Source organism: Gymnogyps californianus, chromosome 25 (assembly GCF_018139145.2).
Source record: "Gymnogyps californianus isolate 813 chromosome 25, ASM1813914v2, whole genome shotgun sequence".
Classification (NCBI taxonomy): Eukaryota; Metazoa; Chordata; class Aves; order Accipitriformes; family Cathartidae; genus Gymnogyps; species Gymnogyps californianus.
Window position 1 is genome coordinate 6,820,899 of NC_059495.1, and position 12,459 is coordinate 6,833,357.

The window sequence follows — 12,459 nt, forward strand, 5'->3', positions numbered from 1 at the left end:
CTTGAAAACCTACTGTTCTCTTTAACCCCAGAAAGGGACAGAACCTCATGTGTACTCTGCCATTCATCAGTACGTTGACAGGGCATTGACTGAAGCGATGTGTTACGTGTTAGGAAATCTGGATGAGAAATTGTTTTACTTACTTTTGTTAAAGGCGGCTTAGGCATGCAACTCTTTTCCCAGAGCCTCGTGCTACAGATACCCAATGTTGAAAGGCATGGTCTGGTTTAAACAGACATACAACATAATACCTTTGTGTGCAGAGTCTTGCCTCGTCCAGTTGCGGGGGCGGGAGGGGGGAGAAAAGGGTTGTTTTGCAGTTCATTTTCCTGCTGTAGAAGACTTGATTTTTCTTTCCCTGAGCCGCATGAGAGAAACATCCCAGAAAGTCTTGGGTTACCTTTGGAGTTCCCTTCACTTTAATTTATATAGTGTCTTTTTTTGTGAACTGGTGTAAAATATATATGCCGACAAGCTCATGTATTTTTATGTAAATATTTTTTGTGGTTTCCCCACTTGCCCTTCTCTGTAAATATTTAGAATTCTCATATTCTTCTCACCTTGTATGATGCAGATGTGGTTTTGTTTCTGTTTTTTATTTGTACTGTAATGCAACAATCCAGACTGAGGTGTCTTGTGGTATTAAACAAAAGCAACAGTCCCACTGAGCTCACACTCAGATGTACAACTTGACAGCATTAATCAAGCCAGGTTAAAAACTATTCCGTTGTGTCTGTGTGTATTTTTGCCTCTGCCTCATTAATTAACAGTATATTTTAAGAAAATGGGAAAAGCCAGTTCAGAGCCGTGCTTTGGAGGGATGCTGGCAGGTATCTCTAAAGACAAAGCAGGATGTGACTTTGTATTCATATGCCAAGGCTATCGCAAAATTGCTCACCTTAAGCCCATGCCACTGCTTATCTGTTCAGTTACACCTGTGGCCATGACATTTGTAACAAAAAATAAACCAGCCTGGGCTTTTTTAGTCTCCCTTTCTTCTCACCCAGTGTGACAGCGCAAGGAGAAATAGCTTGGCACTTGCACAGAAGGCACAGGGCAGATTAAGTTAGGACTAACAGATGGCACAGGCCACCTTGGCCTTTAGAGCTGGCCGGGAGGGATTCTAGGCGCCACAGTAATATTGCTCATAGTTAATTAATAGCAAAAAGATGATTAAAGGAACCTAATCTCATACTTTTTTAACATTGTAAGAAGGACTTCTAATAGTCTTTTCATCCAGTAAACGTTATGCTCTTTAGAACTGCTGCCAGTAATAATACCAACCTAATATTCCTCTCCTTGGTGGAGGACAGGCCAGCCCTGCTCTCCACGCCGAGCCTGTAGCATGCAGTCTGCCACGGGGTTATTGCTACTGTGCGCATCCATCCGTCAGGCCCAGAAGCCTTTTGCGTGAGCACAGAGGGGCTGCCGGGTATTAAGGCTTGTGTTAGATCTATCTTTTGAAATCTTTGCCTCACCCACTCCCAAATCCTCACTTTACAACCCAGATCTACTTGTACTAACACACATTCAGCCTCTCCAGCTAAACACTCATGTCCTTGTAAGAAAGGTCCCACCAGCAAGCCGAGCAAGCCACCCCTTGGCTGTTCTTTTAACATCTGCTTGGCACCAGGAATTCCTGCTGTTGCAGAGCAACACAGACAGGAGAGGGGACCTTGCAAAGGCTGTCGTGCAAACCAAGTACCCCCATGCTACATTTCAGTACGAGCAGTACCTCTCCACTGCATAGATGCACTAAAGGCAGCAAGCTTTTCCTCTGCTGAGCACCATCGGAGACACTTGCCGCATCCAGACTATGGTAAGAATCAGACAGGCTTTCACACACCTCCATAGGAACCCCCTGTGCTCACCTTCCACCCCCGCTCATATGTGCCTGATGAAGTTATCTCTTAATGCCACTAACACTGAAGTTGTCCTTGAGGCCAAAGGCAGAACACTACTAAGATAACTTAGCAAACAAAAAAATTTCAACTCTTCCGAAGCCCAGCAGATAAAGGCACATCTTAACTAAAGTGTTCCGGGCAGCTCAGCAGATTTTCTCCACAGTACATTAATTGTCAAAAGGACAATTGTCAATGATTAAAGCTATCCCAAAAGGCTCAGGTTTGGTGGGTAAGAGAATAGTAGAGATCTGAACGCATTGCCTCGAGAAGCATCCTCAAGAACTGACGTGCCACCTCCCCAAGTTGGTTTGGCCTAAAATGCTTCAACAGCAGTGCTGTGCCTTCCCAGCCAACAAGGGCATTTCCTTTAATAACACTCTTTAAGATCACAGCGAGCACAGACGTTATCAGCTGGGTGTTTTACCACACATCAAAAGAGGACTCTGTGTGCACAAGCAATGCTGAGAGCATTTCTCAATTGCACACCCTTATCTCTCCTCCCACCGCTTTAAGAAAAAGAAAAAAAGATGAAAACACTCAAGTCTTCTCTGACAGCCTATCCCGAGTAGCACCCTCGTGGCCGAGATTTACGTACAGAGCAGATTGGGGAGAGGGGAGAAGGACAGATTTAAACTTTAGAGTGTGTCTAAGCACTGGTAAAACCCTAGGCATAAAATGGATTTTTCTGAAGAAGCGCTTCCACCAGGTAGCGCTGTTAAACCACATTTGCCTCAAAAGCCAACTTTGTAGACCATTTTAAAGGCTTATGTTCCATTCTAGTAGGTTCTGTTCAGGTTTCCAACTCCTGGAATCTAGGGCTGGATTTTTTTTTTTATTTTTCATTTTAAGAAAGATATATCGAGTACTCCGTGCTCCTGCAGCACGCACACAGTCTCCTAAGGAGCTCTGCTTGTCTCCCTAAAGCAACACCAGCCTGCAGGTGCCACACGGAGCGCCCAGCTGAGGAGGCTGACTTACCACTAATGCTGAAGCATCCAAACTGAAAAGCAAACTGCAGACCTAGGCAGATTACCGCTGCTTGTCAGAGAAGCTATCAGCTGTTCAAGGACTCCGTCCCTAGAGGATCACTACAACATGTTTGCTTCAACACTAGAAAAGTCATCCAGAAGCAGCAACTGATACTGGAAAAAGCCAGGAAGATGCAATGCTGCTCAGTCCCTCCCTTGTCTTCCTCCAATCGGCAAGGATGCCCTGCTAAGATTAATTATCACACTACACACCTAGAAGACCCCCCCGCCACAAGCACCAAGTCCAGCATCTGTCAGAGCAAAGCTTATGCAAACACAAGAGTCTCAAGCCACACACGCACAGCAACGGCAGCGCGCAGGGTGCGACTTGTTGAACCTCGCTTCCCAGCACAGGACTGGGCACGAGCCCGGATTTGGCTTCTCACCTTCACATTAATCAGGGGCTGAGCATCTGCTGCAGGCAGACTCCTTCCCCCTGGGTCCAAGCAGGGCAGCAGGACAGCTGATATCTTTCTGCCCCCGTGAAGGGACCTGCAGGCAGGAAGCCCTCCAAATGGGGAGGCTTCTGGTGCCCCTTTCCAACAGGACTTGACAGAAGTTTGGCAGAGCATCACAAGAATGAGGGAGGGATGCGGGGGCTCACACAAGTCCCCTAGATTAGCATTCCTGGTGCAAAAGCAGTGCTCGGTGCAAGAACAGCCTGCCAGCACCTCAAACAACAGGCCGTCAAGGATGGCAAAGCATCCTGCCCGTTGCCTGGGTCACAGCCCAGGAAAGCCAGACCGGGCACTCCTAAGGGAGCATTTGTGATGTGGGGGCCAACAGCACCAACCAAAATGGATGGGAAAAAGCAATCCTCTCTGCTCCTCTCATCCTCCCAGGGACAGCAGGAACAAGCTCCCTGCTCCAGTGCTGTCCAGCCCCCTCTCACTCCTCCTTCCCACACCTCCTGTGGGAAGAACAGAGAGGGCACGGTCCTGCCCCTTAGCTTTGTCTGTGCAAAAGCTTTGAGCCAGCTCTGCATCAGGAACTGTCACAACACCGCTCACCTATCCCTCCACAATCACTTCATCTCCCTTCACTGAAGGGGTTTTTTTTGTCCCCTCAGTTGGGTACACACGTGCAGCGGGACAAAGCCCTCAGGTCAATTGAGGGGCACAGTAGGCACCAAAGGATACCATTTAAAACAAGGGTCTTCAGCCTGCAACACAGCTCTTATTCCAAGTTATAACTTTGGCTCTCAGAGTCTCACAACAAGGCCAAACAATTCAACTTTCCCTGCTATCAGCCAGCCCCACCTTCCCACCCAGCTGCAGTTTATATTGCTGCAGGCAATGCCTTTCAGCCCAACTGCAGTACGTATATAGCATAGGCTTTTCACACAGCAGATCCATGCCTTTGGCATGTCAACGACGCAACACTTAAAGATGCACATTGCCCAACATCTATTGGTTGAGTTGCCACTGAGTCTCAACAGCTTGAGCAGTCAGGGAGGCAAAGGAATCAGAAACACAAACAGTTCTGCCTTAATGCTGTTGGGAAGGGGTGGGGAGTCCTGGAGAAACCTTGCCAGGGATCCCTCACTGCCTGCTTAAACATGGGGGGTTGCAGGCTCCAGCATTGCTGCTGAGCACACACAGTATCACTGCAGCTCTGCAGACAGGCAGCTGTAACTGTTTTAGTCCCGTGGTGTGACCTAACTACACCTCCACCCCATCTCTCAAGTCATTAATACTACAGGCTCCAGAGCACAAAGTGAAGATGCAACCTGCAGAAAGCATCCATTCAATAAGGACCAGGCTGTCCTGTAGCAAGAAGAGGAAGGTTTGATGCAATGCACAGTGAAATTAAAGTTGCCTCAACTGTCATGAGCATCTTGATCCTTCAAGTTCAGAGCCCTGATCCCTCCTCACCCCAGTGGGCCAAAGTAAAATCAACAGCCTCCAGACAGACACCCTTGACTTCAGACATTATCTCTGCACTTTATGGTTCAAATTGGCAGTCAAGACAGGCTTTCTTACAGTATCTGCCTTACCACCTGCCTGGAAAGACCTCACTGCCCAACACAGGGCTTCTCCAGACTCTTCGCAGAGCTGGGGTCCAATCTGTCTTGTCTTTACATCTCTCACTGCGAATCTCCCTCCCTGGAAGTGCTCAAAGTTATCGGGCCTCTGCCAGCAACACTGCAACTTCAGCTCCTAGTTCAAGGAGGCCGTTATACCACAAAGGGACGAGAGTTCTCCCCAGCGTGTGACAAGAGAAGCCCACGAAGCACCAGATTCGCACAAGAGACTCCTGCTTTACCACGTAACGCCCCAGCATTTACCTCAGACATTTACACAGCACCACACCCCAGTTCCCTTCTGTTCTGCAGCTGCCTGCAGGTCCCCGAGCAGGCGAGAGGCCACCTACATTCGCAAAGGAGGGGAAGACCCTCCTGAGCTGCCGGGGCCGCGCACGTGCAAACACTCCCATTGCAGCGGACCCAACACATTCCCTATTATGCCACCCAATGCCTCCCCAGCACCACAGAAGAAGCTTCACTGGTCTGATTAATGGGGGACAAGGGGAAGAGAAAGATGAATCTCCCCAGAAGCACAGCATCCTGTTACAGCTTGACTGAATGTATTAATTGCGGACAGATATAGTCAATGAGGCTGCTGCCTTCCTGGACAAAGAAAAGTTGCCCTTCTAAATGTCAAAGGCAACAGGAAAGAATGAGATCCTTATACAAAAGGGCAGTTAACCCTAGTGGCAATTGTATATTTAGAAAGATGCAAGGCTTGTAGAAAGTGTGACAGGTTAGAAAGGGGAAACAGGTTGCACAAAGGGCAAGGGGAAGGTTTTCAAGTAAAAATGTATTCATCCATTTTTTAAAGATCTAAGATGCTAGAGAAGAATATTTGACTCTAGCAAGTGCTGGAACTTGATGCATTATTCAAACTGCGTGAACATTTGAAGACGGGAGGAGACCTGGAAACCTTCAATGAGAACAAGTCACCTGGCACGTTCCCAGAAAGGAAGGGTGGGTGATCTGTGTCATCCCAACGGGGGAGGCGGCTGCAATGGGTTTCATGGCTTCATCTATGCTCTGTACCTCAGCAGTACACAGCAGCCCCATTTCGTCTCCACTCCTAGACTACACAGAAAATCCCAGTGAGACGCACTCAGGATACATCTAGGGAGAAACCATTCCTGACCCACAAGGGTCAAACGTAACTCAAAGAAAACTAATACACAGAAATGCAGTAGTAGAGCAGAAACACAGAAGAACTAAGTGCAATTAGAAGGGTAATACAGCAAACCCACAACAGACATGCAAGTAAAAACCAAGTCTCCCCTCCTCCAAATCAACACTCGCCCTCTAGGGCAGGCAATCACATCAGTAGTAATATTCTAGGAGAACCTCATTCTGCTGCACTTCAAGTTATAAATTCAAACACAAGAATAAAAAAAAAAAAACAAAAAAAAAAACCTGCCAGACAGGGCCAGGTTTTCAGGCAGGCAGCCAGCAGAAATACATACACAGACCAGGCCTCGCTTCTGAGGATGGGAAGACATCTGCCTTGCCCCTCTCCCTTCTATCAATGCTTGCCTTTCACAAGTTTCATTTACTTTATTAGCATCTTTTATTTTTCTTCAGACTTCCTCTAGTTCCTTTTTTGAGGGGGATCTTAATCACCTCACTTAAAGGATTTTGTTTGTTTGTTTTGCACCTTTGGTTTCTTTTCTCTGAATCCAATTCAAGCTCTGCAAGCCTTTCTCTCTTTATCTAGCCCGAAAAGGATGGGAACTGGGGCATGATCTGTCTCATCTTCCACCGCAGAAGACAGGGATGTTGAAGAGGGATGGCCGCACAAGAAAAATACGTGAATGCATCCCACCAAACACATGAATATCACACTGTGCTGGCCATTAATATTTCACCAATATAGAGAAAGTGGAAGTTTGTTGATAATAATGCATAATGCAACAGCTTCCCAGCTAACGCTTGCTGAGTAGTACAGTCGAGTACAGAAGGTACATTAGCATGCTACAGAGCAGTCACCAATTTCTGCAATAGAGCAAGAGAAAGAGAAGCCAGTCTAAACTTTCTCATATTTCCCCTACGTGAAAGACTCTTTTGGAAAAGAAAACAATGTTAAAGAAGGACCACTTTTTCAAGTGGAAAATATTTTACTCGATCAGCAACACAACTTCAAAAGCAAAACCAAAACACTTTAACAAAACCCCCAATCCACAAACTTTTCCCTTCCACCTCAGGGATTATTTTAAGCTTCAGGATGAGCACAGTGGTCAGCATCTCCACTCAACAGTGAGCTCTGCTGCTTGGAAGGGAGGCAGAGGTCTCCCTCGTGGCTGATGCCAGCTGCCAAGCCAGCTTCCACAAGAACCGGGCACCGCCTCAAACCACCGCTGCTTTGAGCAACAGGCAGGGAGAAACTACCCAGACATTTGTTCAGATGCATTTTCTGGGTGCCTGACAGGAGACTTTGTGGTCTGGGCTGCAGAACCGCTGAGCGCTTGGAATTGCTACTCCGGGCTGCAAGAGCCACGTTTTGAATACCTGAAGGCTGTGTACTGGTCAGATCCCTGAATCTGCAATGCAACTTAACTGAGTAATTTTCACATTAGGTTTTGAGGGACAGATAAGCCATCAGCAAAATGAGGGAATGCCCCTTCTTAAGAGCCAGAAGGGTTATTTACTGTTTGTGAAGCATATAGATACAATAGCAATCGATGCCATAAAAGCCCACGAGGCTTTAAGTTAACCATTGTTTTTTCCAGAGCAGGATTTGAATAAGTAATACAGGGACAGACATGACACCACAGAAAAAAAAATTATCGAATAGAGGCTGAGCAAGTGAACACAATCCATTCTGCACACCAAGCGAGACAGGTTGGGAGCTTTGGGAAAGGATAATGTAGCTGCACAGTTAAAGACCATCGTAATGCATTTACACAAAGGTGCAAATTGAGATTCACCAGAAATCTCTTTTCTGGCAATTCCTAGCTTTTAAGTACATCACTTTGTAACCTTAGGACTATGCTTTTTTGTGGGTTTGTATTATAGATGCAACCTCTGCTCTCTGCTTCTGCACACGCATTAGCATTTTTCCACAAAGCATGGCTCTGCTCCCACCCTCAAATATAGCAGCCTAAGTGTCCTTGTTCTGGCTTTCTTTCATCTCATCTCCTGGAGGATGAATAATGGAGTAGTGGCAAGGAGAAGAAGGGAGCAGACATGCCTGTTTGGAGTTTCAGACCAGACAGTGAGAAGCTTAAAACCTGAACTGGCCAAATTAGAAGGAAGCTCTGTTGATTTACATCTACCCACAATAACACTACTGGGAAAGAGGCTCTGTCAAAGACTGATTTAAAGCTCCCATCGCAAAAGGGAAGAAAGAAAACAAGGAATTAGGATTACATTCTCTTTTTCCCTACAGATATTGTGGTTTTCTGGGTGTATCACAGATACACTCGGATCCAGAGCTTAGGATGAAGGCCTGCACGTTGCAAAAAGGTCAGACCCGAGCTGTTGGAGGCAGCAGACACAAGGCGGAGAAAGGCCAAGGGCAGGTGAAGCATTAGTGCCAAGGGAGTGCCAGCCCAGTGCTTTAACCTCAGTGCGTGCCTCTGGGCAAGCTTGACGGTTGCCTCGCACAGCGTGGAGCAGTCCTGCCAAGTCTCACTGGCTGCACAGGGGATTCGCACAGCGGGTGCCGGCCACGTGCCTGCCCGCGGCTGGAAGGAGCCCTCCGGCACTCATGCCCTGCCAGGAGCGGGTGCTGGGGCATCCCCAAGATGGGCAGTCCCCTCTACAGATGATCCATGCTCACCTCTGGGAGTCACAGGAGGGTATCGCGACTTTCTCCTGTCAGGACATGCCTTACCACAGGCTAATTACTCTCAAACAGTAAACCATGGTCACAGCATTCATCATTTATAAACAGAAGGGGTCCAGCAACATGAAACTGGTGCAGCAGTTCCTTCATATAAATGCCCCGCTCCTGACAAGAACATGAAATGTATCTGTCAAACACACCATTCACTAAAGCATTGGTGAAGATGGATTTCAAAACGCTCCAGTTTCTAATTAACCAGGCCTTCTTGGGAAGCAGGCATCATCCCCATTTTACTGAAGAAAAAAAACAGGGCTAAGCTCAGTGAATTTGAGGGGGTCAAATGGCAAGTGGGACATGACAACAGGACTCCACAGCTACGACCCAAGACATCGGTGTCCCCCAGGGTACTGGGCCACGAGTGACTGATTTTATATTCCTGGCTTCAAACCAGTCTCATGATTTATTCTTACATGCTGACGTGAAACAGGTCAAACCTACAGACCCTTCGGAAGTTCCTCAGCACTCAGCAAAGCCTGATTCAGGGGCTGAACATTAGCTTAGTTGTTCGTGCCACCGGAGCTAAGGCAGTATCTTCAGAGGTAATTAAGCAGCTAATCAATTTTGAGAAGCTGAGCCTCTAATCGCTAGCTGGAAATATGAAGCAGACTTATTTCTTGTTTGTTTTAGCAGGCAGAAGAGTAGGATGGAGAGCTGTAATGACCTGTGACAGATGCATGCCCAGCCTTTCCTATTTTGGAGGTTTGCTTTCGTGCACTCCCAGGACATGCACACTAAAGCATCCTGAACACAGGCTTGATACTCTACAACTGTATCGGCACTTGAGGAATAAAAATGTCAAAGCAATTAAATTTGAAGAGGTTCTTTTTCTCTCTCTCTATTCAAATTCTGTGGAACATTTCCCAGCTTAAGCTTTTCTGCAAAAAATTGCCAATATAAAGCCCTGATTTTTTCCTGACGAACAGGGGAAGAGGAAAAGGAAAAGCTGAAAGCAAGGAATCAGAGACATGAGACAGAAGAGCCTCCCCTAAAACTGGCAGATTTTCCACTCCAAATCAAAATGCTGCCCTTTTTGTAACATACAGCCTTGTTTCTTCTGGCATTTTCCAATGGAATGACACGAGTTTCATTAAAAAAAAACATTTAAAAACAGCTGCTGAGCTACTTCAGCCGATCACTTTACCTGCTTGCACCCCAGTTTTGCCAACTGTAAGACAGAGATAACAAAAACCTACTGATGACAAGGACTGTGCAGGAGCCTGTTTGCTGTTCAGCAACCGGCTCCACGTGACAGCTGTGAATTGTCTCCTGTGCACACAAAACATTTTCCATTTAAACAATCATTAAAGTGTTTTCTCTGAACCATAATCAACAGATGAGGCAACACTCTCCCCTTCTGCAAATGAACTTCTATTAGGTGCCTGGAAACCACCTGCATGCCGCTGTGCGTACCCCTCATCTATGGCCTAAAACAAGCGGCAAGAAGTCAAATTACTGAGCACCAAAGCTTCGGCGAGCAAGCTCTTAACAAGAGCCATTTGGCCCAGGGCCACCAGCCAGTCAGCAGCCACGCTGGAAAACAACTCGGGAGTCCTGACTCCCAAGTCTTTCTGCTCTACCCGCTAGACCAAGCTATTAATGACTTGCTGGTTCAATTGCATTTTCTGCTCTGTTCTTTCAAGGATGAAGTCAGTGGTGAAGGTTTTCTGCAAAGGGAAATCCATTGTGGATATTTCTCAGGATAGAAGCAGTGCAAGGCAACTCAGAGTCCTCATGGAAAGGAATAGGAGAGACTGTGCAAGGAAATAACTGACATTCTCTTTCTGTAGCCTTTTAAATTTCCTTTGCCCCAACTGTTCTGGCCACATCAAATCCCACCCAGTCCCCCTGCCACGACCTCTGCTGCGGCTCCTCTTTTGCTGCTGAGCCTGACTGTCTCATTGCAAGTCATGAACAGCCTTCTGAAACTGAGTTACGATGAAATAAGTGCACTGTGCATTACATGCACAGTGAATTATCAATCCCCTACTGAAACTTCAAGGAAAAACTGCAAGAAAAGGACATTTCTTTCAAGGCCTCTCTAAGCAGCAATAAATCTTTCGGCTGTCTTCCAAGCTAATTCCAACACTGCTTTTAAGGCCACAGAGTGGGTGAGCTGTGCCTTGCTTCTAGGACAAGGCAGATTAAAGGAACACATTTCCACTCCCCTTTCCTACTAGGGGACTGCTGAGCGCATAACAGTAACCCAGCTTAGACTATCTGATGCCGACAGGATAATCAGCTATCTGACCATCACGCAGGCAGCAGCTGTACAACAACTAAAATAGCCTGATGTCTTCAAACGGTCTCCAAAACAGGAAAGGAAGAGAGAGCAGGAGAACTGCAGGATGCGCACAGCAATCCACCCTGCCTTCCTGCTTGGCACCACAACTGGTCAGCTTTGTCGCCTCAACTGAACGATAACAGCTCAGGCATCTCACAGGGGTAGGACAGAACTTCACACATCGATCTTTGTAGTGCTCGAGGCCGACAAAGGCTCAACGTGACTGTGAATCCATCATCACGTGCAGAATCTCACCCTCCCCTCGCTCCGCTGGCACTCCTCCCAACAGACAAGGCTGTCCACAGGATGAATACAGCCCCTGCCAGTCAGGGTTGCCTGAGTAACTAAGCGCTGGCTCCAGCAGCCAGCTCTCGGACGGGTGGGATTGCAACAAGCACCTTATGAAGGATTTGAGCAAGGACTATGGCAGCTCAAAGCCTGAGTTCAGAAAGCAAAAGCTTAGGACTCGAGACTGGTTGGATACCACCACAGACCCCTGTGCAGGTCCTTGCCGCTGTATCCCACAGAACATCTGCCACATCTCCTTCTTTATCCCTTTTCACAAAAAACAAGCGGATTCCTTTTCTGCAGCACATTGGCTGTTTCTTAAAATTCACATACACGAGGACACTCAAAGATTAAGATTCCTCCACTGGCACAACAGGGCATGACTCTCTGGTCCAGTCAGTCTGCTGCACAAGTATGAAACTTATGTCAGTTAAACATGCACCACGGAGAACACAAAACATGCACAGTGAGGAAGTGAACATCACTAAGTCACCTAAATGCAGACCAGATTCTTCTTTGCACCAGTTAAAGCTTGCAGCGAAGAGCTCCGTTACAGCATGCACTTTCCCCAAACCCACTTACCCGCAGAAGCTATTCCCCAGTCAAACAGGGCTCAGCTTTCAGAGCTACCCCCCAAAAAAATACTGTTTAAGCACAAGACTCGCCATAAGACAGCAGAGAGATGACCTTCTCTAGTACCAGCTGATCAGGAGGCAGGTATTTAGCCGAGCTTGTGCTACAGTTTCTGCTTTTAGTGTCACTTTAGACTAAAAGTTTTCACAACATAAAGATACAGCACCAGTAACAACAGGGTCCTCTCTCAGCTAAGACACTATCATACCACATATTCATAAGTCTAAATGCAGGCAGAGTGCCTTCTTTTGCTCCACAATTACTTCTAGCAGGGAGTTCCACAGACTTTGGGATTAAATATATATATATATATTTTTTTATATATATATATATATATATATTTATTTTTATATATATATTACTCTGATCGGTTCAAAGTTAGCTTTTTCTTTTTAAATTTTGTGCCATTCTTGTTTTGCTTTTGTATTCTACTGCTCAGGGACATGACATTTCCATAA